This window comes from Somniosus microcephalus, chromosome 23 (genome assembly GCF_052327205.1).
Source record: "Somniosus microcephalus isolate GS21.2 chromosome 23, FLI_Smic_1.0, whole genome shotgun sequence".
In the NCBI taxonomy this organism is placed as follows: Eukaryota; Metazoa; Chordata; class Chondrichthyes; order Squaliformes; family Somniosidae; genus Somniosus; species Somniosus microcephalus.
The window spans coordinates 63,121,747-63,148,429 of NC_141009.1; the positions used below are offsets into that span (position 1 = coordinate 63,121,747).

Genomic DNA, 26,683 nt, shown 5'->3' on the forward strand with positions numbered 1-26,683 from the left:
AGGATTTGCATCGAAGAGGATATTTTAAAGTAAGATATTTTGCCTTGTTTGTTTTTTGATTATTTTCTCATTTCTCACTCCTTTTCCCAGTAGCCCTTCCTCCTGTAGTTGATCAGTGAGTCAGTCACATGCTGTCCTGTGAATTGTTCGTACGCCACAGGTACATGGCACCCAATCCTCAAACAGGAGTATACAACCTTAGGTGTTCCTACCTGTCTTTAACCAAAGAGCATAACCTGCAGAAGCTTTGCTTTATAAAAGAAGCTGTCACAGGGTTATCCCACATCTGTAAGTGGACCTGCAGTTTACCTCCATCATATGATAAAGTCTGCCAGTGGTTGTTAAGGTTACCAACATCACTGGGGCCACCTGTAACATTGGTCAAATAGCTGTGCACAGAGCACCAAGCAAGCCTCAGATACATTTTACTGCAGACCTAGTAACGTTATAGCTTTCCCATTGACAGCTAGTGTTGCCAACTCTTGTCTGAGGTATTCCTGGAGGTTTTATCACGTGACGTCTGACCATGTGACATCTGATCACGTGGTGTTTGCAAATATTATTGCATTGACCTTATCAAGGTTGGCTCCCCTGTGGTTGAATATCTTTGCTCGTGGTTTCGTGCCTGCAGCTGTTGTGCGAAACATTCCGAGAACCAGGAGGTCACCAAAGAGCAGGTGAAGAGGGCAGGGAAGGGGAGAAAGGGAAGGTGGAGGGATGAAATCACGGGGGTGGGGGGAAACCAGAGGTGGGAGGAACTTTGATTCACCAGTAACTAATAGTAACTCACGAAAATTGCACCAATAACCAATGGTAATCCTGGTAATACACAGATTCCCCTCATAACCAACATTAATGCAGTAGTTCACTGATAGTCTACATGTAACTGCTATAATAGGTGTAATGGCCCGATATCGTATCTTTAACCCACTAATACTCACCCCGTAACTACAATCAGAAACCTCCCTGCTCCACACAAGGTACGGTCACCAGGTCCCCAGTTGATGACACTTTCAGCATGCCCCATTTTTCTCCCTATCTCCTTCAACCCTGGTTTGGACTGAAGTTCTGTGTGAAGGTGACAACTCTGAACTGGGATCCTCTGTCAGAACCGATTTGCACTTGGACTTGACATGTCAAAACTGTCCAAAACAGACCAACCTGAACTAAACTGAGAGATCGCACAAAGGGCAGCGGCACATCGTCCTGAACTTAGCTCAGCACCAACATTTCTAAACCACTCCTTGGACTCGCCTCAATAAAGGAACTTTCATAGAATTATAGAAATTACAGCACAGGATGAGCCCTCCTCATAGACTAATATGCCTATAATTTCCTGGTTGATCTCTCCTACCCTTCTTAAGTAATGGAGTGACATTGGCAATTTTCCAATCCAAGGTGCCTGTGCCTGTGCCAGAGCTGTGATGATTTTATTTTAAGCAACTTCACCATGCCACCACTCTTTAACGCAGAAAGACAACTCTGTGTGGCTCCTTGGAGACAAAGGGCAGGATTTTCATTGAGCCGTGGAGGCGGGATTGGAGGAGTGTGGGGGGGGTTAAAATCTCGAAATCGGGGTGCATAAACTCATCCCGCCCCCAACCTGCCTCCATGCCAGTTTCAAAGGAGGCGGCCACCCGACCTGTGCTGGGACCCGCCTCCCCGAGGCGGGAAGAGGATTAGTGCCAATTAACTGCCTGTTAACAGGTAGTTAACAGGCAGTTTTTAGCCTAATCCCTATTTTTATTGCTGAAGTGTGGGATTCCTGACGGCTCCAAACCACGTCAAGTTAGTGAGGCGGACCGTCGGGCTGAAGTGCTTGGAGGGTTCGAGATGTCCGGTGTTCAGGTGAGTGATGGGTGCAGGAGTGCAGAGGTAAGTGTGTTTGGTGTGTGTAAAGTGTTTAAAGAAGTTTTACTTACCTTTACAGCCTTCCTTCCTTCAGGTCTCGGGAGTCCCTCATCTCACCGACACAGAAAGCAGAATGGCCGCGAGCTGTCAAAAGTTGCAGCATTCAGCTTTCTGTTCTGGAGAGATCTCTAAATCAGCCTGAGTGGAAGAAATTAACTTGGAGTACAGATTGTCAGTGTTTGACAGCTTCAAACAGCTGTCAAACGCTGATATTTCATCAGATGAAATATCAATCTGTGATGTCACCTGTTACCGGGTGGCCCTTAATTGGCCTGCTGAGCCCGCTGGGCGGGCTCAACAAGGTCAATCAAGTGAAAATCGCGTGGGTTGGCCACATCTCGATGGAGGCGGGACTGCAACCCTGAAAGTTGTAGTCCCGCCTCCTCAATGAAAATCCAGCCCAAAGACTACGCTCAGCAGCCTTGGCTGATAATATTCCCTTTTGCAGGATGCCAGCTGAGCAGAACCATAACAAGGTTCATTCATCCACCTGAATCATCACTGAACTTGGCTTGTTGAAGGCACTCTTCAGGTAGCTAAATCAATCTGGGAGTGTCCTTCAGTGTAGTCTGATTACCTTACAAAAATAAAGGCCCTTCATCAGGAGTAGGAGGGCATCAGCAAGAGGAGCTGCTACCTGAAGAAGATGTAAAGGATAACCTGCTGTTCACTGCAGGAGTCATTTCTGCCAATCTGATACTGGAGACCTTCTCTTGATTACTGGCCATTGCCTTAACAGTCCTGTCTCCCCTCCCCTCCTTCCCACAGAAAGATACCATCATTTACAGATCCTTCTCTGTGCACATTAACTTTAGCCCTATCATCATTTTATTTGCTTTTAACAACCCCTTTGCGACAGTCTATAAACTATCAGCCAAAATTTAGTGCTACTTGAGCAGCAGGTTCATGTGTGTTAGGATGAGTCTCTTGGACCTGCTGCAGGCTGCACCTCTGCTGTCACTGTGTGGGCCGGGCCGCCTGGCCCTGCGTCCTTTTCACCACATATGCAGGCATTGGAGGGGGGCTGGCAGGAGGATACATATGCTGCTGTCTGAGCATCTTCCTCCCAAACCACTCCGACTGGGAATTGGCTGTGTATGGCATTGACTTACAGGAAAGCAAACCTAATGGTCGCAAATAACATCAGTGCAGCTCTGTGTGAGGCTTGTCGCCAAGCCTGTCCAAAACAGAAGAGCCAGCTCTCTGATGTGCCTCAATAAGTTCCGAGACTCGATGTTAGCGAAACAAAACAAGGCTTTTATTAACTTAGAAAGTAACACGTAAAAGAGAGAGATGTCTTCCTTCTGGAGGCTGAGGCCAGACTGAGCCAGCTTACAAAAGGGGCCAGGTATGGGCGGAGCCCTACACACAGCACATTCCAGCACATTCCAATACATAATACAATGAGGACTGGGGGAAGGGAAATGACACTGAAACCGACCACAGTCACAGGCAGTGATGAATGGAATATATTTCATCACATTCACCCCTTCTATAGATTTAGTCTGTTCGGGGGTTTGATAGTCCTCTGCGACCGACGTGGTGCCGCGGGTGTCGGCTGGGTGTCCCCGGTAGCCTCCTGGGTCTCTGCCGGGGGTGCCGCCAGGGTTGTTGAAGGGGTAGTTGGTGGGGGTGCCGTTGGTCGATGTTCTTCCGGGGGTGATGAAAGAGTAGTGGGTGGGTAAGAATTGCTGTGATCGTTGTCGCTGCTATTGCCGTGGTTGTTGTCGATGCCGGCTGGGGCGATGTCTTTTATGGACACGGTGTCCTCCCTTCCGTCGGCGTGCCGGACATATGCGTATTGGGGGTTGGCATGGAGTAGGTGTACTGGCTCCACGAGAGGGTCCGTCTTGTGGCCCCTCACATGCCTTCGCACGAGTACCGGACCTGGGGTGGAGAGCCATGACGGCATGGATACACCTGAGGTGGATTTCCGGGGAAAGACAAACATACGTTCATGAGGCGTGGCATTAGTGGCCGTACACAATAGCGACCGTATCGAATGGAGCACATCCGAGAGGACTTCCTGCCAGCGGGAGATAGGGAGGCCCTTGGTCCTTAGAGCTAGAGTGACTGCTTTCCACACTGTCCCGTTCTCTCGCTCCACCTGGCCGTTACCCCGGGGGTTGTAGCTGGTGGTACGGCTCGTGGCGATCCCCTTGGACAGCATGTACTGGCGTAGCTCTTCACTCATGAAGGACGCCCCCCTATCCGTATGGATGTAGCTCGGCATACCGAACAGGCAGAACAGGCTGTTGAGGCATTTAATGACCGTGGCGCTGGTCATGTCTGGGCAGGGGAAGGCGAATGGGAACCGGGAGTATTCATCCACAATGTTCAGGAAGTAAACATTGCAGTCGACGGACAGGAGGGGGCCCTTGAAATCTAAGCTGAGCCACTCAAAGGGCCGTGTAGCTTTGATTAAGTGGGCTCTATCTGGGCGGTAGAACCGAGGCTTGCACTCAGCGCAAGTGCGGCAGTTCCTGGTCAGAGACCGAACTTCCTCAATCGAGTAGGGTAAGTTACGGGACTTTATGAAGTGGAACAGCCGCGTGACCCCTGGGTGGCAGAGGTCGTTGTGGAGGGTCTGTAGCCGATCCCCGGTGGCGCTGGCACACATCCCTCGTGAGAGGGCGTCAGGGGATTCGTTAAGGGCCCCTGGCCGGTAAATGATGTCGTACTCGAAGGTGGAGAGCTCGATCCGCCACCTAAGAATCTTGTCATTTTTAATCTTCCCCCTCTGTTTATTGTTGAACATAAACGCTACCGACCGCTGGTCGGTAAGTAGGGTGAAGCGTTTGCCGGCTAGGTAGTGGCGCCAGTGGCGCACTGCCTCCACGATGGCTTGGGCCTCCTTTTCCACGGAGGAGTGTCTGATCTCGGGGCCTTGGAGGGTCCTCGAGAAGAAAGCTATGGGCCGCCCCGCCTGGTTGAGGGTGGCCGCCAAGGCGAAGTCAGACGCATCACTTTCCACTTGAAATGGAGTGTTCTCGTCCACTGCCTGTAGCGTGGCCCGCTCAATATCCTGCTTAATGCTTTTGAAGGCGGCATGGGCCTCAGCAGAGAGTGGAAAAGAGGATGCTTTCAAGAGGGGGCGGGCTTTGTCGGAGTAGTTGGGGACCCATTGGGAATAATAAGAAAATAACCCCAGGCACCTTTTCAGGGCTTTGGGAGTGTTGGGCAGGGGCAGCTCCCGTAGGGGGCGCAATCGGTCGGGGTCTGGTCCGATTTCCCCATTCTCCACCACGCTGCCTAGTATGCAGAGGCGCGTGGTGTTGAAAACGCACTTGTCCTCGTTGTAGGTGAGGTTGAGTTTTTGTGCGGTTTCCAGGAACCTCTCGAGGTTCGAGTCGTGATCCTGCTGATTGTGGCCGCAGATGGTGACGTTGTCGAGGTAGGGGAAGGTTGCCTGCAAGTGGTGGTCATCGACCATGCGGTCCATCTCCCTCTGAAAGACCGAGACCCCATTCGTCACCCCAAAGGGGACTCTGAGGAATTGGTAGAGGCATCCGTTCGCCTCGAAGGCGGTGTACGGGCGGTCCTCTGGTCTGATAGGGAGCTGGTGGTACGCTGACTTGAGGTCGATGGTGGAGAACACCCGGTATTGGGCGATTTGGTTCACCATTTCTGATATGCGGGGTAGCGGGTAGGCGTCTAGTTGGGTGTACCTGTTGATTGTTTGACTATAGTCGATCACCATCCGTTTCTTCTCGCTACCCCTTACCACTACCACTTGGGCGCGCCACGGGCTGTTGCTGCGTTCAATAATGCGCTCTTTCAGGAGCCTGTCTACCTCGGTTGCGATAAACCGCCTGTCCTCCCAGCTGTACCTCCTGCTTTTGGTCGCTACTGGCCGGCAGTTAGGGGTAAGGTTCGCGAATAGCGAAGGTGGCTTTACCTTCAGGGTAGCCAGACCGCACACTGTGAGGGGCGGCTGGGACCCACCGTACTTGAGCGTGATGCTTTGGTGGTGGCACTGGAAATCCAGGCCCAAGATCACGCTCGCACATAGGTTCTTCATGATTAACACTTTAAAATTATCGTATACAGTTCCGTTAACGCCCAATTGTACCGTGCAGTAACCCAGAATGGTCGATGTCTGGGTTTTATCAGCCATAGAGATGGTACCCTGAGTAGGGACCACCTTTAGGGAGAGTTGCTGTGCCAGTTCAGGGTGGATAAAACTCTCCGTGCTTCCACTGTCAATTAAGCATTTAACCCGGCACCCGTTTACCTCGATGTCCACCATTGATTTGGATAGCGGGTGCGGCCTGGTCTGGTCCACTGTGACCGATGCCACTGTAGGGCCCTGATCGATACAAGATGGCGTCCACGCTGTCTGCTCATAAGATGGCGGACCCCACGAGGTCGGGCAAGATGGCGTCCAAGATGGCCGCTCCCACGGCGCACACGCGGCGGTTGCGGGTTTTCCGGTGGTTGGTTTTCCGGCGGGGTTCCCTCTGCACACCTTCCCAAAGTGCCCCTTCTTACCGCACTTAAAGCAGGTGGTGCCTTTCGCCGGGCACAGGTTTCTGGTGTGCTTTGGCTGCCCGCAGAAGTAGCAGTTGGGTCCCTGACGCGTCGCGGCTGTCGTAGGGCTTCTGGGGGGAGAGCTGGGCCCCGCCGGTGTCGGGCTGCCGGGCGGGGAAGATGCCTTCCAAGATGGCGGCGCCCTCGGTGCGCACGTGGCGGCGTGGGCTGAAGAGTAGGCGTCCGAGTTTCTCTGGGCCACATCCAGGGACCGCGTGGTGTCCGCAGCCTGTTTCAGGTCCAACCCCGTTTTTTCCAGCAGTCTTTGCCAGTTGTAAGTGGAGCTGAGGCCTGTGATAAAGGCATCGCGAACAAGCTCGTCGGTGTACACTGCGGCTTTTACATCTCGGCACTTACAGTCTTTGCCAAGCATTTTCAGGATGCTTAGGAACTCCTCCACCGATTCCCCAGGTCGCTGTGCGCGAGTAGCGAGTAGATGCCTAGCATACACCTCATTCGTAGGCTGCTGGTAATGCGCCTTTAAGATGTCGCAGGCGGCCAGGTACGTATCGGCGTCTTGGATGAGGGGGTAAACCCGGTGGCTTACCCAATTCCGCAGAATTCCGAGTCTCATCCTCGCAGCGTCCGTAGCGTCTTTGACGGCTGCGGAATTGTCCAGGAAGAATTCCATACACTCAAACCAGTGTCCGAAGCGTGCTGATGCGTCCGGAGCATGTTGATCCAAATCCAAACGTTCGGGTTTCAGGAGTTGGTCCATAGTGTTGAAAAATAAGTTAATAAAATTGATGTGCCTCAATAAGTTCCGAGACTCGATGTTAGCGAAACAAATCAAGGCTTTTATTAACTTAGAAAGTAACACGTAAAAGAGAGAGATGTCTTCCTTCTGGAGGCTGAGGCCAGACTGAGCCAGCTTACAAAAGGGGCCAGGTATGGGCGGAGCCCTACACACAGCACATTCCAATACATAATACAATGAGGACTGGGGGAAGGGAAATGACACTGAAACCGACCACAGTCACAGGCAGTGATGAATGGAATATATTTCATCACACTCTCATCAATCTGGCATCGGAGGCCTGTATGGCAGAAATCTGATCATCGATACAGGAAGCAAAGTGTGCCATTTGGACCTCTGTCATGGGGCAAATGTCTCTGAAGCTGCCGCACACTCCATGATTGTTTATGCAGTGCATTTAAATGGCCTCCAAAAGGCTGTACATGCTGCTGATGAGCTCCTCCACCCATCTGCAGCACGCTGACTGATACAGTCCTTAAACCCTGCATTGATGCTCTGCCAACATCATACTTCTAAATGCTGAACCCATAATCTGCAGATCCTAAAATTCTTCAGACGAGAGACAATGGATACTAACCCTTCAGCCAGATACTATGGCCATAATTTTCACTTCAGAGTTGGGTCAGGTGCGTGCGGGCCACGTAGCGGGTCGGGAACGCAATGTGTTGATCAGCCCGCTCCTCAGTGTGACTTTAACATAATGGCCCCAATTAAACCAGCCCTATTAAAGGGTGCGGGTCTGTTGACATCATCGATGACTAATTTCCAGTGCCCATATTTAAAGCAGCCTTGCACACAAGTCATTTGAAGGTTGGTAAAGGAGTGTGTAAGCATCATTGTAAAGGTTGGGTTTATTTTGCGAACATGAAAACATGACGACCCAAAGGCAGAGGGCTGCACCCCGGTTTACAGATGCCTCGCTGCATATTCTGGTGGAGACAGTACGAGCACGCAGGGAGGTCCTCTTCCCAGCAGATGGGTGCAAGAGATCTGCCCAGAGACAAAAAGGGCCTTGCTCAAAATAGAAGAGGAGGTCAGCAGCAGGGAGGTTGTGAGGAGGATCTAGATCCAGTGCAGGAAGAGATTCAATGATTTGAAGAGGTCAGGAAAGGGGAGTGCCAAGCCACCCTCACCTTCATCCTAATGTTCAGGTCACCACATCCCCATCACGCTGCCTTTCCAAACCTACTCGTTCAAATCATTCCTCACACCAACATACCTTCCAGGTCCACCCATCCCTCTCTCTCTATGTACATACTCACATCCCCATCTGACTAATCACCCTTTACACCATTGACCAGAAACTTAACTGGACCAGCCACATAAATACTGTGGCAACAAGAGCAGGTCAGAGGCTGGGTATTCTGCGACAAGTGTCTCACCTCCTGACTCCCCAAAGCCTTTCCACCATCTACAAGGCACAAGTCAGGAGTGTGATGGAATACTCTCCACTTGCCTGGATGAGTGCAGCTCCAACAACACTCAAGAAACTCGACACCATCCAGGACAAAGCAGCCTGCTTGATTGGCACCCCATCCACCACCTTAAACACTCACTCCCTCCACCACCGGCGTACCGTGGTTGCAGTGTGTACCATCTACAAGATGCACTGCAGCAACTCGCCAAGGCTTCTTCGGCAGCACCTCCCAAACCCGCGACCTCTTCCACCTAGAAGGACAAGGGCAGCAGGTGCATGGGAACACCACCACCTGCAAGTTCCCCTCCAAGTCACACACCATCCTAACTTGGAAGTATATCGCCGTTCCTTCATCGTCACTGGGTCAAAATTCTGGAACTCCCTCCCTAACAGCACTGTGGGAGTACCTTCACCACACGGACTGCAGCGGTTCAAGAAGGCGGCTCATCACCACCTTCTCAAGGGCAATTAGGGATGGGCAGTAAATGCTGGCCTTGCCAGCGATGCCCACATCCCATAAATGAATTTTAAAAAACACTCACCCTCATCCAAAAGCAATAATAGTAAGTAACACCACAGAAGTAGGCCATTTGGCATTGTCATCTAGCTCCCTCAGTCACCCTGTACAGATGTAACCCATACATTCCTTACACTCATTCCATCATTCTTACTCACACTTCTCTTCTTTCCCTCCTTGCAGGAGAAAAGAGCCCACAACAACAGAGAGACAGAGAACTGGAGGTGGGGCTCCAGTCTTCAATAATTTGACTGCAGCAGAGGAGGTGGCCCCGGAAGTGTCAAGAGTTGCAGAGCTGCTGGCAGTGGGAGATGGAGAGATGGGGATCTCTCAGCAACTTGGTGACAGAATTACATCTCATACAGCCGCATGGCATACAGCAGTCACTCATATGGTGACTGATGTCAGCAGCCAGTGAATGTTCATGTGTGTTATAAATCTCATCATCATCAAGAAACTACTCATGAAATAACGCTGGACGGCCAGCTGGTGGCGCCGTCCAAGGAGTATAAATACTCGGGCGTGGGCCCAGCTTGCCAGGGACATTTTGTAAGACAAGGAACTTGTGAAGTACAACTAGACCTCCATGTTCTGAAACAAGTTGATTAAAGCCTTGCTTTATACTCAAACCAAGTGCGTAGTGAGTTTTATTACGTCAATTTAATCAACTTGATATTGACTCCACGCTTTGGGTGATTTTGGGAACAGCCAGCTACGACTCGAACCGTAGAAGGGAACTCAGACAAGTAATCGATCCATCATGGAGAAACTACTCAGACCCGCCCATCTCGACCTGGACCCGAATTCACTTACAGCTGCTAAGGTATGGAAACACTGGTATCGTACCTTTAGCAACTTCCTTGAGGAGTGTGGTGAGAATGTTCCTAACAAGTTACGAATGCTTGCTAATTATGTATCCCCTCATGTGTTTGATTATATCAAAGACTGTGTAGACTATGACGCCACTATCCAAATACTACAGCAGCTATATGTCAAGTCCCCAAATGACACTTTTGCTCGGCATGTACTGGCCACAACTCGACAACAACCCGGGGAATCACTTGACGAATTCCTTCAGAAACTTCGCAGGCTCAGCAAGGATTGTAATCTTAAAGCTGTTACAGCTGAGCAGTACCAGGAGGGGTTAATTCGTGATTCCTTTATTAATGGGATTGCGTCTCCCTTCATATGTCAGCGCCTGTTGGAGAATAAAACCCTCAAGCTACAGGCTGCCTATGACCAGGCATGTTCTCTGGACTTAACCCTAACCACGTTAAAGAAGCCATCCCCTATGGACAAGCCCTGCGAATACACAGGATCTGCTCAGACGAGGAGGAACATGATGGACACCTACAGACGCTGAAAGACACCCTCATAAGAACGGGATATGACGCTCGACTCGTCGATCGACAGTTCCGACGGGCCACAGCGAAAAATCGCATAGACCTCCTCAGAAGACAAACACGGGACACAACCAACAGAGTACCCTTCGTCGTCCAGTACTTCCCCGGAGCGGAGAAACTACGCCATGTTCTTTGCAGCCTTCAACATGTCATCGATGACGATGAACACCTCGCTAAGGCCATCCCCACGCCTCCACTACTCGCCTTCAAACAGCCGCCTAACCTCAAACAGACCATCGTTCGCAGCAAATTACCCAGCTTTCAGGAGAACAGTGACCACGACAACACACAACCCTGCCACAGCAACCTCTGCAAGACATGCCAGATCATCAACACAGATACCATCATCACACGTGAGGACACCACCCACCAGGTACATGGTACATACTCATGTGACTCGGCCAACGTTGTCTACCTCATACGTTGCAGGAAAGGATGCCCCGGAGCATGGTACATCGGCGAGACCATGCAGACACTGCGACAACGGATGAACAGACACCGCGCAACAATCGCCAGGCAGGAGTGTTCCCTCCCAGTCGGGGAACACTTCAGCAGTCAAGGACATTCAGCCTCCGATCTTCGGGTAAGCATTCTCCAAGGCGGCCTTCGAGACACACGACAATGCAAAATCATCGTGCAGAAACTGATAGCCAAGTTCCGCACCCATGAGGACGGCCTCAACCGAGATCTTGGGTTCATGTCACGCTACATGTAACCCCACCTGACGTAGGGTCATCCAGACTCGAGTCGTTGTTGGCTTGTTCTCTCCACACAGATGCGGCCGGACCTGCTGTGATTTCCAGCAAAAAAAATGTTTTTTGTCTGTTTTTTTGTTTTTCATACAGACCCCAGCATCTGCAACATGTGACCCCTTGTGACCCCACCTCATTGTTCTTTGATGTAATGTTTTCCTGACTGACCTGTTTGGACACCATTTACACCTTTGATTGCTGTGATCATCTCTCTGCCGAGGTGTGATAAATGGCAGTTAGAAAGATCACCTGTAAACATCTGACATTATTCTCTGACTATATAAGCTGTGTTTTTATGCATCTCTCCACTTCACCTGACGAAGGAGCAGCGCTCCGAAAGCTTGTGATTTCAAATAAAGCTGTTGGACTATAACCTGGTGTTGTGTGATTTCTTACTATGGACTTAGCAAAGAGGAATGCAGACACCTATCTTTCACCATGTGCACAGGCTGCTGCTATCACTTTTAGTGACTCCTTCAATAGGCCTCGGGCTGAAGCCCTCATGGATGATGACTCCAACCTGGCTGATGACAACCCTACCCTAGAAACCTACACTGATGACGACCCCGCCCTAGTGGCATCTTGGCAATCTGGAAGGAAGTGTTTCTTCTGTGGAGGTGCGTTCAATTATAGGAAATTTTGTCCTGCTCATAACGCAACCTGCAATCATTGCAACAAGAAAGGTCACTTTTCTAAGGTATGCCAGTCAAGAGTCGCTGTTAGTAAGAAAGGCCACTTTTCTAAGGTATACCGGTCGAGAGCTCCTGTTAGTTTTGCAGTTACTATCTATAAAACTGCTCCTCCCCCAAGAGCCACTACTAAGGTTACAGCTGCAATCTATAAAACTGCTCCTCCCCCAAAAACCACTACTAAGGTTACAGCTGTCAAGGGTAAAACTGACCCTCCTCCCATCACAGCTGTTTTTCCCCAAAATTTGTCCCATGCAGCCACGAAGGTTTCGGTAAATGGACACATTTTGAGTGCACTAATCGACTCATGCAGCTCTGACAGCTTCATTAGTGAGCGGGCTGTCAGTAAGTTAAAACTGCATATTTACCCCTCGGACAGGGATATTGCAAAGGCTCTGACGACACTGACCATCAATTCTTCTGGCTTTTGTCTTGTCGACCTTATTCTCAATGGCCGCACTTATTTCTCCACCTGGCTCGGGATGCTCAAGAACCTATGCAGTGATGTGCTCCTGGGACAGGATTTCCAGAAACAACACAAAAGACTCACTTTCAAGTTTGGAGGGTCAAAGCCGGAGCTTACTACAGGAAACTTTCGATTTACCAGCACCTAAATAACCGGAAATGTCGGTTAACCGGCAAAATTCAGGAGTCGGTTCAGGTAACTTTTATTACTTGCACAGCAACAAATGGAGGAAGGCAAGGGTGTGGCTGCAGCTGTTGCTAAGCTACAGAGACGCTTGCAACTTGTGGACGTTGTTCTGAAGCTGTTGCTAAGCAACAGGGTTTGTTGCTTTATACGGAGCTCTCAGCTCCATATCTTTTACTATAGCGTTCGGTTATCCGGAATTTTTGATGAACCGGCACCACATCGGTCCCGTCCGTGCCGGATACCAGAAAGTTTCCTTTATTTCCAAAGTACCGTTTTGTGCGCTTTCGGCGGCTTCGCTCGAAAAGCCCTCCTTGTTTGCCAATCTTTCCCCCCGATGTAAGCCCATAGTCACCAAATCATGATGTTTCAGCCAAGATGATCGATCCTTTATCAAGGCAGAAATCTCTCGCCTTCTAGCTGACGGTATCATTGAGCCATGTTCATCTTCCTGGCGGGCTCAAGTCATCGTTGTCAAAAATCCTCTGAAGCAACACAAGAAACGCCTTTGCATCGATTACTTGCAAACTATTAACCAGTATACCGACCTGGATGCCTACCCACTACCACACATCGATGACATGGTCAGTAACCTTGCTAACTACAAGGTATTTTCAACCTTTGATTTAAAGAGCGCATATCATCAAGTACCGTTAATGGACTCTGACAAAATGTATACGGCCTTTGAGGCCAATGGTCGGCTTTACCAGTTTTGTCACCTTCCATTTGGGGTCACCAATGGGGTGGCCGTCTTTCAACGGGCAATGGATAGCCTAGTCAAACAAGAGAACTTAGCGGACTCTTTTCCATATCTGGATAATTTCACCATTGCTGGCCATGACCAGAAGGAGCATGATGCCAACCTCCAGAAATTTTTTGACGTTCTCCATCGTCGCAACTTAACCTTAAATGAGTCCAAATCTGTGAAATCTGTACCATCATTCAACATCCTTGGCTACTGGGTGGGCAATATTGTCATCAAACCGGATCCGGAGTGACTTCGTCTGCTTCAGGAGCTCCCTCCCCCTACGAATCTCGGCTCTCTTCGTCGGGCACTCGGCATGTTCGCCTATTATGCGAAATGGATACCCTACTTCTCCGACAAGATCCAGCCCCTGCTTCACGCAGTCATTTCCATTGGAGGCAATGGCTATTTCAGCTTTCAACGTCCTCAAGCGACAACTGGAAAAAGCCATGCTTCGTTCCATTGATGAAAATCTTCCTTTCGTGGTCGAGTGCGATGCATTGGATGTGGCGATCTCTGCTACCTTGAATCAAGGTGGTCCACCCGTTGCATTTCTCTCCAGAACTTTGCAGAGTAGCGAGCTCCATTATCCTCCTGTCGAAAAGGAGGCTATGGCCATCATCGAAGCTGTACGTAAATGGAGTCATTTTCTCGCTCATCGCCATTTCATACTTATAACCAATCAGCGCTCCGTGGCCTTTATGCTGGATAACCGGAAACGCAGTAAGTTCAAGATAACAAAATACAACTCTGGAGGATGCAATTGGCCGCCTTTGGATACACCAAACATTATCGACCCGGCAAAGAGAATGTGGCCCCGGATACCCTCACGCGGGCATTCTGCTCTTCTATGTCAACTTCGACTCTTGCGGATCTTCATACTGACTTATGCCATCCTGGCGTTACCCGTATGTTGCACTTTGTGTGATCTAAAAATCTCCCATTTTCTACGGAAGAAGTGAAAAGAATGTGCTCCTCCTGTAGAATTTGTGCGGAATTAAAACCGCAATTCTTCCGTCCATCGGATGGCTCGCTCATACACGCTATGCAGCCTATGCAGCGACTCAGCATTGACTTTAAAGGGCCATTGCCTTCCTCAACACGAAACACCTACTTACTGACTATGGTGGACGAATATTCATGCTTTCCCTTTGCTTTCCCCTGTCCCAATATGCTTACTTCCACAGTGATCAAATGCCTTGATCAAGTCTTTTCCCTTTGCGGTACAGCCAATTTCATCCACTCTGATCGGGGCCCCTCCTTCATGTCAAGCGAACTCAAAAGTTATCTCTCCCAACGGGGAATCGCCACAAGTAAAACGACACCATACCATCCCATCAGTAACGGACATGTGGAGAGATACAACGCTATCATTTGGAATGCTGTTTGTCTTGCGCTGAGGTCACGCAACCTTCCAGACCAGCAGTGGGAAACTATGCTCCCTGACGTGTTGCATTCCATCAGGTCTCTCCTTTCTACATCTACCAATATCACACCTCACGAGTGATTCTTCAGGTTCCAGCGTCGCTCCACCCATGGGACGTCTCTATCATCATGGTTGGCAGCTCCCGGCCCCGTGCTGCTCTGAAGATTCGTCCGATCGTCTAAAAATGATCCTCTCGTCGACGAGGTAGAACTCACGGACGTCAATCCCACGTACACGCACATGCGGTACCCTGATGGCCGGGAGTCCACCGGATCTGGCTCCCTGTCCAGCCGGTTCCATGGACCCAACTAATAGAGGGACCCACGGGGATGATGCCGACACTCTGTGCTCCCCTGAAGATGACGCCCTACCTGGGACATCGAGAGATCTGTCAGCTGTCCCACCGGATCCACTCGGGGAGCCGAGCGCTCCCCGTGGGATGGCCACCCGAGGCCAGGACGCCGGTCAATCCCCGGCTATCAAACAGGATGAAGCCAGTTCTGCGCCTGTGGGGACCCGCACCCGGTGTCACGATCTCCCCAGCCTCCCTCGGGTCGATCAGAGCAACACAGTCGATCCACCGGTACGGATCACGCGGCCCAGGGACCAAGACACGATCCGGGGAGACGTGCCTTCTAGCCATAAACAAAAATCTGAAAGACTGCGGCTATTCGTGGTCCGCCTAATCTGTTAAGAGGAATTCGTCGGACTTCCAAATCTTTTAGGCAGGAACAATGTTATAAATCTCATCATCATCATGAAATAACGCTGGACGGCCAGCTGGTGGCGCCGTCCAAGGAGTATAAATACTCGGGCGTGGGCCCAGCTTGCCAGCGATATTTTGTAAGACAAGGAACTAGTGAAGTACAACTAGACCTCCATGTTGTGAAACAAGTTGATTAAAGCCTTGCTTTATGCTCAAACCAAGTGTGTAGTGAGTTTTATTATGTCAATGTGCATAATGGTATTGTTACCCATTCTTAATGTAACATTTCTAAATCATCTCCTTAATCTCCCAAAGGTCCATCAAGAGCCCCCACCACTGTCCAGCGGAGGAGGAAGACACCTCCTCAGAGAAGCCTCCAGCCTCTGAGGGTGCACCGTCACCAGACCCAAACACATCCAGCAGCGGCGCAGGTACACAAACCTCGGTGGGTCCTATGTGAGATAGAGTAGTGTTGCCCCCTGGTGTCTCACTTCACAAGTGAGCAAGAGCAGGTGGTGTTGACAGGGACAGCAGTAGAGATCCCTCGCCGGAGGGCGCAGGATGCTCCAAGCTCTGCTGAGCAGCATGCAGATGCTGAGCCTCGGGGGCCATCGAGAAAGAGGATGATCCTGAAGGGCCAGCAAGAAATGCAGGAGGCTCTGGCAGATTTTGCAGCCGTGATGGATGCAAATGTGCAGAGAATGGAGGAGTGCATCTCCAACATGAGCACCACCATGTCGCAGGCGATGGCGATGATGTGCTGTTCCATGGAAAGGCTGGTCACCTGCATGGAACATCTAATGCATCACTCACATGAGCACATGCTTGCTATGGAGAACAGATGGCAGAGGTTCATAGACCTCCTCTCTAGGAGAGATCTAAATGTAGACTTGAGCCTTCAAGGCCCCACTGCTGTGCAACAAGATGCTCTCCAGTTCCTTGCTAGCAGGGAAGTGTGGGTGGCCCATGAGAGGGATGATCGTGAGAGGGGACATGGGAGTGGGGCCTCTTCTCAAAATACTCACACTTCTCCTCCATTGCCTCCTACATGCTTCCTCGGATCCTGATGGCCGAGTCTGCCTCTGCACGGTCACAGGAGAAGCAATCTTCTGCTGGGCCCTCACAGGCTCCAAAACCCAAAGGACGTTAGCCAAAAGTGTCAAAGCAGTCAAAGCAGGGAAGTGAGCAGCCTGCCTCTACCTCTGCGGAAGCCACAGGGGTTGCACATGGGAGTATAAAGCAATGTTATTGTTCAGGTTCCGTTATTGTTATGACACATATAAATGTCTTTATTTTCACTACTTTCCGGTCTTACCCATTTTTGCCTGTTACCTCGGAAGTGGCTTTGTGACTTGGAGTGAATGGTGAAACATTACGTGACCTCGAGCGATGGGGCTTTGGGTGAAAGGAATGGGTTGGTCATTGTAGGGATGCTTTATGGTGTTGTTGGGGATGGGAGGGGGGTGCATGTGGCAGCCATATGGGTGGATTGGAGCAAGTTAAGTAAATCTGGCCATGATGAGGCCATCCCTGGCCTCCCAGGCAACAATGTGCGCCACTGCTGGTGCCTTCTCGACCTCGGATTTCTGCTCCTCCTCCTCCTCGTCTTCCAGCTGTTGCTCCTCCTCCTCCTCCTCTGAAGAGGCTGTGTGATGTGTGCTTTGCTCCTCATGCAGCTTCAATCCTCACTGCTTCACTATGTTGCGCAGTGCACAGCAAACAATGATTATTCTGGAGACCCTGGCTGGTGCGTACTGAAGGGGTCCTCCAGATCTGTCAAGGCATCTGAAGCGCATCTTCAGCATGCCTATTGTTTACTCTATGACACATCTAGTGGACATGTGGCTTTCATTATAACACTCCTCAGCCTCATTATTTGGCCTCCTCAAGGGTGTCATGAGCCATGTCTTTAGTGGATAGCCCTTGTCTCCAAGCAGCCAGTCGGTAGGTGTGTTTGGAGATGTGAGGAGCTGAGGGAGGGTGGACTGGCGCAAGACAAAAGAGTCATGACAGCTGCCAGGTAATCTGGCGCACACATGCAGGATCATCTTCCTATGGTTGCAGATGACTGCACATGGAGGGAGTGGAAGCCTTTGCAGTTCACAAGCACTCCTGGGTGATGTAGGGTTACCTTGATGGCCACATGTGTGCAGTCAATGAATCCCTGCACCCGTGGGAAGCCAGCCAGAGCTGCAAAGCCGAGCGCCCGCTCAGTAACACTGGTTTCATCAGTGGTAAAGTTTACATAATTGGCTGCTTTGTTAAACAGGGCATCGGTGATCTGGGTGATACATCTGTGGGCGGCCGACTGTGAGATGCTGCAAATGTCTGCTGCAAGTCCCTGGAAGGAGTCTGAGGCAAAGAAGTTCAGGGTGGTGGTGACCTTGACAGCCACTGGTAAGGCGTTTCCACCTTTGGGCTACAGGCCTGGTTCCAGTAAGCTGCAAATGTCTGCGATGAACTGGCGCAATAGCCTGAACCTCCTTTGGCACTGCTGCTCAGTCATGTTGAGGAAGCTCATCCTCTTCCTGTATACCCTGTGTTGGGGGTATTGCCTCCGGTGCGGTGCAGACCTGCGCTGATCCCCTCTCTCCTGTGGAGCATCAGGTCATTGAGGTGAAGGCTGCTGTTGTGGTTGCTGCTGCTGGTGTGGCTGCTGCTGTGGTGGTGCTCATCTTGGTCCGATTCTGAGGACCAAGGTGAGACAGTATAAACAGCACCCATGCTGATGTCATAGATGGCAGGTCAAGTAGCAATTAGAGGGCCAATCCCTCAATGTTCTAATACTGAGTAGCAGTTTGCTGAGAGTGGCTTCCGAGGTTGCAGAAATGGACTGCAAACTCCAGAAAACAAAATGGAGTCAGCAAGAGCCTTTCCCTTCGGCAACTAATGAGTTATAAGGTGTGTGTATTTATGTGGTTTTCCCAGCTCTCAATTAATGCACTCACACAATGGCCACTGAGTTTCTGCTTCCCCTTCACAGGCGAAGTTCCCGAGCTTCGTGCTTCCCGTGCTCATGCCGTTAAATTCAAAAGCTGCTGTTAAAAACCCTCTTCAGGGTCTGAGAACAAGCAATTAATGAGTTGAATTAGGTCACCTGCCTCTGCCCATCGGGTTTCTGGCGCACTGGGAAATATGTCCGAGTTAAAGGTGCGAGGAGGCGGGATGACAGAAGTGCCCCAACACGCTGCTTATTTCCACTATGTTTACAACCGACCGCCTCCAAACCCGCACGCACAGCAATGGAAAAGTCTGGCCCATGCTACTGCAGGCTCATTCTGGTTACTCATGCTCTGTATCTCACACGGTGCATTCCCCCAGTTAACTCCTTGCAGTGGGTGTCTTTGAGCCGGTGATTGTGAGAGATATAGTGAGTGATGGGGCATGATATTGATGGTATCCCATGCTGTTGAGGGTTTTGTGTCTCCACCCTGTGTTAAAATTCCTCCATGGACCCATCCCGCCCTATCTCTGTAACATCCTCCAGCCTTCTGAGAACTCCCAACTTTGGCCTCTTATGCAGCCCCACTTCCCCTGCACCACCATTGGCAGCCGTGCCTTCATCTGTCTAGGCCCTAAGCTCTGGAAATCCCTCCCTAAACCTCTCCGCCTCTCCACCGCACTCTCCTTTAAGACACTCTTAAAGCCTACCTCTTTGACCTAGGCACTTGTTCTAATATGTCCTTCCCTGGCTCTGTGTCAATTTTTGATTGGTTACGCTCATGTGACGCATCTTGGGAAGTTTTACTACGTTAAAGGCGCTATATAACTGCAAGTTGTTGTGATTGTCTTGGTCAACAGAACCTAATAAGCATGAGCACACCTTTGAGCTGCACTATTGAAGCTGATGAAGATGACTCTGTACACAACACCTTCGGTATTCTACAGGGCAGCTGGGGTTCCTAGCCACAAGAAGGGGGCTCCTGTTGAATACAAAAATTACCACGGAATCTCACTGATCTCAGTGGCTCTTAAGGTGATTCTTTGGATTGTTGCAGCAAGTATTTGGGATACTCTGGAGGCCCATGGACAGAAAGGACCAGGTCAGAAGAGGGACAGGACAGGATTTGGCTTCATTCCAGTTAGATATTGGATATTGGCGCAATGACAAATTAATAGGTTCATATCATTTGTCGAGTTCACAAGTGTTCAAATGTTAGTGAATACTGACACAATATACAGTCTGATTTGAACAAATACAATGGCCTAGAAATTGAGGTTGCGCTGCGCCGGGGCTTAACGCCGGAAATTTAGCGCCGGTGCTAAGTCGCGCTGTGCGCGCCAAAAATTCAGTAGCGCCGCGCCCAAACGGCTGCCGGCGCTACTGAAGGCTGTTTGCGCCTGAAAACTGGCGCTACGCGCCGCATTGCGGCGCTATTCCGGCGCTGCGGCGCCCGATGCGGTGCGGCAGGCTCGGGAAGTGCAGGCCTCCTCCTTCCGTTAAGGAGGAGCTGCCTGCACCCGGCCGCGGCCCGCACAAATCCCTGCAAAAATGAGCCCGGCACCTCGGACAAGTGCCGGGCTTGCATCTGTTCCGGGGGGGGTGGGGGAAGAAGTCCGGGGAGGGAGCTGCGGGCAGGCGGCCGGCGGGAAAGCGGCCGGCCGCCGCGCCTCCTTAAAGCGCCGGCGCAGACTCCGGCAACACTCGTTTGCCGGAGTCTTAGTTGCGGCTGCCACTGGCGAGGCGGCCGCAACTGAATTTCGGCTTGGGGCCGCGTTACCATGGCAACCGGGACGCTGCGCACACCGATGACGTCATCGGTGCCGGCGCAGCGCTACCGGTCTACCGCCGCGGAAGGGCCCCAGGCAATTTAGGAACCGGCGCCAATTGCAGCGCTAGGCCCTCTAGCGCCACAAAATCGGTGCTAAGGGCACTGAATTTCTAGGCCAATATAAAATATTCTAACAGTTGTAAGGTATTGCATAAGAATATAAGAAATAGGAGCAGGAGTAGGCCGTACGCCCCCTCGAATCTGCTCCGCCATTCAATACGATCATGGCTGATCTTCAACCTCAGCTCCACCTTCTCACCCAATCCCATATCCCTTGATGTCCGTAGAGTCCAAGGTTATCAGGATTATATCAGAAACACCAACAACTTGTATTTTACAATCATTAGAATGTGCTGCTTACCTTCTGTAGCTGGTTTCCTTGATATTTTGGAGTGGCAGTGCATGACAGAAACAGTATAAGTTCAAAGGCCGTGTCATTGTGTTGGGGTGTTGTACTAAGATTCTGATTGCCTGACTTTTTTTCTAGCTAAAAATAAATAAATAAATGCTCCAAGGCACCAGTTATTAAGTGACACCAGTATTCCATTGTTCTTTCAACAGACCCTCAAACCCTAATTACAAAGTGGTCCTTGACCCATTTTACTAAAACCAGTTTGGGCAAATCAGATATCAACAAAACATTGAACCAGATAACAGTCAACACAGACACTGACAGAACTCAACTGGGATCCAATATTAGTGTTAGTGCCTCAAATAGTGTTTGTGGTGAGGGTCATGTGTATATCAGAGTGTTACATTGAGGGGCAATTTTATGTCGGGAAGAGGTACAGCGGGCTTGGTGTATATCAGGGAAGATATCTTTTTGGTCAAAGTAGGTCAAAGAAAATTATACTGCTATTCAATTAATATTGCATTTTGTCTAACTGCAGTAACTGATTTCCTTCTCTCTGACGCTACTGGTTTTAATTTCTAGGATTTGCCAAGCAGCAGATAGATTCAGGTACAATTATTTCTTATCTTGTGTGTTTATTATTAATTTGTCATTATTCCCCCTCCCTCTGCCCCCTCCCCACACCCCGAGGAAAGAACAATTCACACCCCTGCCCCATTCAGATCAAAACCCCAGCCACCTCTTCCGACAGAGGTTGTTGCACTGCCTTCACTCCCTCCATCCCCTTTTCTCTCTCTCTCTCCCCTTTCGCAACCTCCTCCTATCCCCATCCAATTCTCATCCCATTACCTCTTCTTCCACTTTCCCATCCCTTCCTCCTCTCTCCTCCTATCTATCTTCTTACCCTCCAAAAAATGGTCCGTGAGCCAACAACGGAGATATTAGGAGGAGTGACCAAAACCTTAGTCAACAAGGTGGGCTTTTAAGAACGGCTTTAAACTGAGAGATGGAGATTGAGAGTCAGAGCAGCTTTGGGAGGGAATTCCAGAGCACGGAGCCTAGACGATTAAAAGCGCACCTGCCAATAGTGAGGTGAAGGGAGAGGGGATGCACAAAAGGCCAGAGTTGGAAGATCAGACATTTCTGGGGTCGTTGTAGGGCTGGAGGAGGTTACAGAAGTAGAGAGGTGCAAGGCCATCAAAGGATTTAAACACGAGGATTAATTAGAGGCGTGTGGGACTGGTCAGCATGTAGGTCAGCAAGAACAGGGGTGATGATGCGTGAGTGGGACTCGGTGAGGAAGAGGGTACAGGCAGCAGAGTTTTGGATGAGCTGAGGTTTCCAGAATGTGGAGGATGGGAGGTTGGCCAGGAACACATGGAATAGTCAGGTCTGGAAGTAGCAAAAGCATGGATGAGTGTTTCAGCAGCAGATCGGCTGAGACAAGATGGAGACGGGCGATATCAAGAAGATGGAAGTAGGCAGTCTTTGTGCTGGACAGTATATGGGAACGATGGATCAGTCAGGGTCAAGTAGCTTGCCAAGGTTGCGAATAGCCGGGTTCAACCTGAGGGTGTCCGGGCACGGGGGTGGCATTGATGTTCCCGACGGGTTCAAGATGATGGCTTCGGTCTTCCCAGTGTTACGGATCATGCAAGACTGGATGTCAGACAAACCGTCTTTCAAAGGGCAAATAGCGCAGACCTCCAACACTGGGAGCAGCCTCATGGCTCTGTTCTGCACTGCCCTTAATGCCTGGATATGTCCCTTGTGTCTCAGTGAGCAAAAATGCACTCAGTGCAGAAGATGTAGTTTAATCAGATGATACGGATTGATTATGAGATCCTCTCGAGAAGCATCTGGATGAATGAATTGAGATAGGCCAAATAGTCTTCCTCATCCCTAATATTCATGTGAACATTCCATTGTTCCTTCAAGAGACCGTCTTACCTTAACTACAAGACTGATCCTTGTCACCATAGCAGAAATCAGTTTTAGCCGATCAGATATTAACCTAGGTTTTGTGCTTGGGTGAAAAGACTGCAAAAATGGTGGAGTGCGATTTGTCCCACCTAGTGAGAATGGCTCAGTCCCTGGCGGAGTTTGGGACTCAACCGGTGTTATATAATAAGGGCCACACTTGCCATCAGGAACGCCAGCCAATGGGCTACTGAATGTAAAGGGCCAGCACATTAAAAAGTGTAAATTGCAGCAGCTCTAAATGCTACTCAGCAGAAGATGTCTGGTAAGCTGGCAGAACGAATGAAAGTCTCCGGGTTCAGTTATGTGGCAGTGGAAGTGCTTCTTACCAATGTTAGGCAGAGCAGGGAGGCATTATTTGGAACCCTGAGATAGCGTTCCACAAGGAAAGGATCACAGTACAGCAGTGGCAGGTGGGGGCAGGACAATCAATGCCAACTCCACAGTGCTGCAAAATGTTTAGTTGAAAGGTATGGTTTACTCCTTTTATCAGATCTGGCTAGATTAAACATACATTGAACTAAGAATGTTTGCACCATACAGTCAACTCCTCCTCACTGTGTTGACATGCTTCAGTAGTTCACCATTAATGCCTGAGGGATATTGCGGGGAACTTTACACCCCCAGTATTCATCTGCAAATATTCTGTCACTCATATCTTTACGTGCTTTCACCCCACTGACAACCTCACATGGTATGTAATTGCTTGGTTCATTCACCTGTATTACCCTCATTATAGTCTGCATGCTGATACCTGGATTTAACTGCATCTCATGCCAACTAGAGGTCATTCTCACTTCTTGCATTTGTTTTTAAAGAAGAGAGCCCATAACACCAGAGAAAGATTGGACATGCACTCCAAGGTCCCTCTGTTTGCCTGCACATCTCAGTATCCTACCATTTATTGTGTATTCCCTTGCCTTGTTAGCCCTCCCCAACTCTTGTATTCCTTTTAATGCAGAGAGCTCATAACACCAGAGAAACATTGACCATAGGTAGTGGACACTCCAGCCTCCAACTTCCCATTCCCTTCAAGGAGGATCATTTGGATCTCTTGGGGAGGGCTGCACGAGAGGGACCACCTGTCAGAACCTCCTACCTCACCAACCATCCCAGGCTGTAATTAACTATTGAAAGTATCAACAAATTCCTCACGTAAGACACTTGCCATTTCCTTCAGCTCTCTGGAATAAATTGAATCAGCTCCTGCATCTTCATTAACGTTAACCAATATGATCTGGTAGGTTACTTCTAATTTACCAGTTTTATTTAGACACCTACCCTGTAAAACTGGGATTGTCCCATTGCCTTCAGAAGCGAAAACATCGAAATATCGATTCAGCTGATCAGTCATTTTCTTCTCATTTGTAACCTGTGCTGACATATCTTCCAAAGGTCCTGTTTGTTGATTAATCGTTTTCTCCTAACAGGACCCTAACACCTTGCTATTTTTCACTATCCTTTTTTTAAACACCACGTTTGCTTTCATTATATTGGCCCAGAAATTCGGGTCGGGGGCTTCCCGCGGGTGCAAGCCCCCGACCTACACTTACATATCGCGCTGACTTTTGAAGACTCGGCCTGCTTGGATTTCCGGTCTGTGGCCCGGTTCAGCTCCCGGTGCGCTGTACGTGCGTGATCCAGCGGCGTACTTAGTGCGATGAGCTGGCTGGGATCACGTGAGCACTGGGCAACCAATGGGAGTTTACAAAAGTCCATTCCTGAGTTAGACATAAGACCTGTCAAACTCATGAAAAGTACGGGCGCCCAAAACACTACTTAAACTTTAAATAAAAGTTAAAAAAACATTCCAATAATTAAATTAACTATTAATAACTTTAAAAAACTAATTTAAACAATTATTCAAATTTCTGCCAAAAATTTTTTTAAGAAATCGGGTCCAAAAATACACTTACCTTACTGTAAATTCTTTAAAAATAATTAACCTGTGGAAAAAAATTTCTAACGTTAATTATTAGACCACTTACCTTATAAAACTAAGTCCTTACGTCTGCTTTTTACATTCGTAAAAAGTGGAGGCCTTCACGCACGGACAAACCTGTAAAAAAAAACGAAGTTCAACGCGTACGCGCTGCCTCAAACGTCGCTAGAGAACCGCCCTTGGTTCAGAGGAGAGGAAATGCCGGTTTTCCGCGCATGCGCTGTGCATGCTGAAATCCGGCACTTCCAACGGGCCCACGCGTGAGTACCCCGTCCGTACTCACGCGTTGGGACCGGAATTACTGGCCCAATTATTTTGTTTAATTTTCTTTAACTGCTCAGCAGCATCGTGCCTGATGGTGCTTAATGAGAGACTGAAGGGTTAGTGTATGCCACAAAGAGTTCGATGTAGTATATAGTTATCTGATTGCTGTTTGTGAGTCTTTGCTGCGCACAAATTGGCTGTCACATTACAACAGTGACTAAACTTCAAAAGTACTTTACTGTTGTAAAGCCAAAAGAGGTCTTGAGGGCATGAAAGGTGCAATAAAATGCAAGTTGTTTCTTTCTGTATTATCCATTCTAAAGCAATGAAAGTTGAAATGAAGACTCGTATTTTAATATTAAGCAATTGCTGTAACTGGTTTGCTTCTGTCTGCTGATACTGGTTTTGATATCTAGGAGTTATCAAGCACCAGAAAGATCAAGGTAAGATCATTTCTTCCCACTTTCTCATTTCTCACTCCCTTCTCCAAGTTCCATGTCATTCTACACAGGGAGCAAAGAGCAGGACTTTTGGGGAGTGGGTAAAGGGCAAGGGTGTGTGTATTGAATTTTGTTTATGACAGCATCTCCTATCGTACTCATTCCAATGGACACTTACAGCTAGCGTGCTGCTGAGGCACATCAGTCACATTATGGGGTGGCTGACTTATTTAATGAGAACTTAAGGGCCTAATAAGCCTAGCACACAAAATTGTGTTCATGTTCTCCTCCCTTTTTGGGTGCGCTGAGCATCACAGGCACACTACATGAGGCCTCTATGCCTCATTTTCCAGGGATATCATTAAGGCTCCCGCCATTGCCTTTTCGGCCCCATCCTGTATCAGAGAGTGTTATAATCAGACATTGTGCAGTTTGCTGCAAACTGATTTCAATATGTTGTTTGTTCCTACCTAACTTGCTCATTTTTATTCTGGAGCTGACAATCAATTTAATCAACAGAGGTGAGATATTTCCTATTATGTTTATTGGGCAAGATTTTGCTGTAGCAGGGCATCTAACGGTGTCTGCTATTAGTTAGACTTGCCCCTGCATCCTTTAGCTCAAAACATTTGTGCCCACAAAGTTGCTGAAAGTGCGAGCTGATAACGCGCAAAGAGGGAAACAGGGAATCTGGGACCTGAGTGAATAGGGCAACTAACGGTATCTCCTTGACCAATGAGGTTTAGGGATTGGGAAATAAACAGCGGAAGGACTGAGAAGGAGGGATAATTAAAGGGGGTGAAGTCAATGTCAAATCAGGAACAGAAAATGAAATAAAGAGAGGGAAAGAAAGATTGGATGTGATAGAGTAGATAGAAAGATTGCTTCTGTAGTTGAGGAGTCTAAAATGAGGGGATATAAGTTTAAGATTAAATGTAAGAGAAAAAGAACAGGAAGTAGGGAGAAACCTTTTTACACTAGGGTCGTGAGGCATGGAATGCACTACCGGAGTTAATGATTGAAACAGAGATGCCTAGTTTTATGCCTGGGCAGCAAATTGGAAATTTATCCCAGTGATTCTTCACTTGGCACCTTGATTCCCAGAAAATGAAGCCTATTACTCAGCAGTGTACATATGCAGCAACTTTTTTATAGCACTGGTGACCTGTTTCTGAGGAACTCCTACAAATATTAACACACTCCTGTGGTCTTCTGTAAATAATAGCACACCCTTGGGATACTCCATTTAAGTAGTAACTCTCCTGGGGACAGTGTTAGCTACCTAAAGGAAAACAGAGCTAGTGTTGCAGAAACATGTACAGGAAACTCTCTTTTTACCGGCACCTAAATAACCGGAAAACTCTGTTAACTGGCAAAATTCAGGAGTAGGTTCAGGTAAGTTTTACTTCATATTAGTGGCCGTGTAACCGG

At 49.1% G+C, this 26,683-nt stretch overlaps 1 long non-coding RNA gene across 1 annotated transcript; it reads left to right on the forward strand.

Annotated features, from left to right (window-relative positions):
• LOC147101906 (uncharacterized) lies at positions 1-25,256 on the forward strand. Its single transcript, XR_015073410.1, has 3 exons — positions 1-29; positions 21,209-21,235; positions 25,229-25,256. It is a non-coding gene; the product is annotated as an uncharacterized LOC147101906 (long non-coding RNA).
• Positions 25,257-26,683: the final 1,427 nt, after the last annotated feature.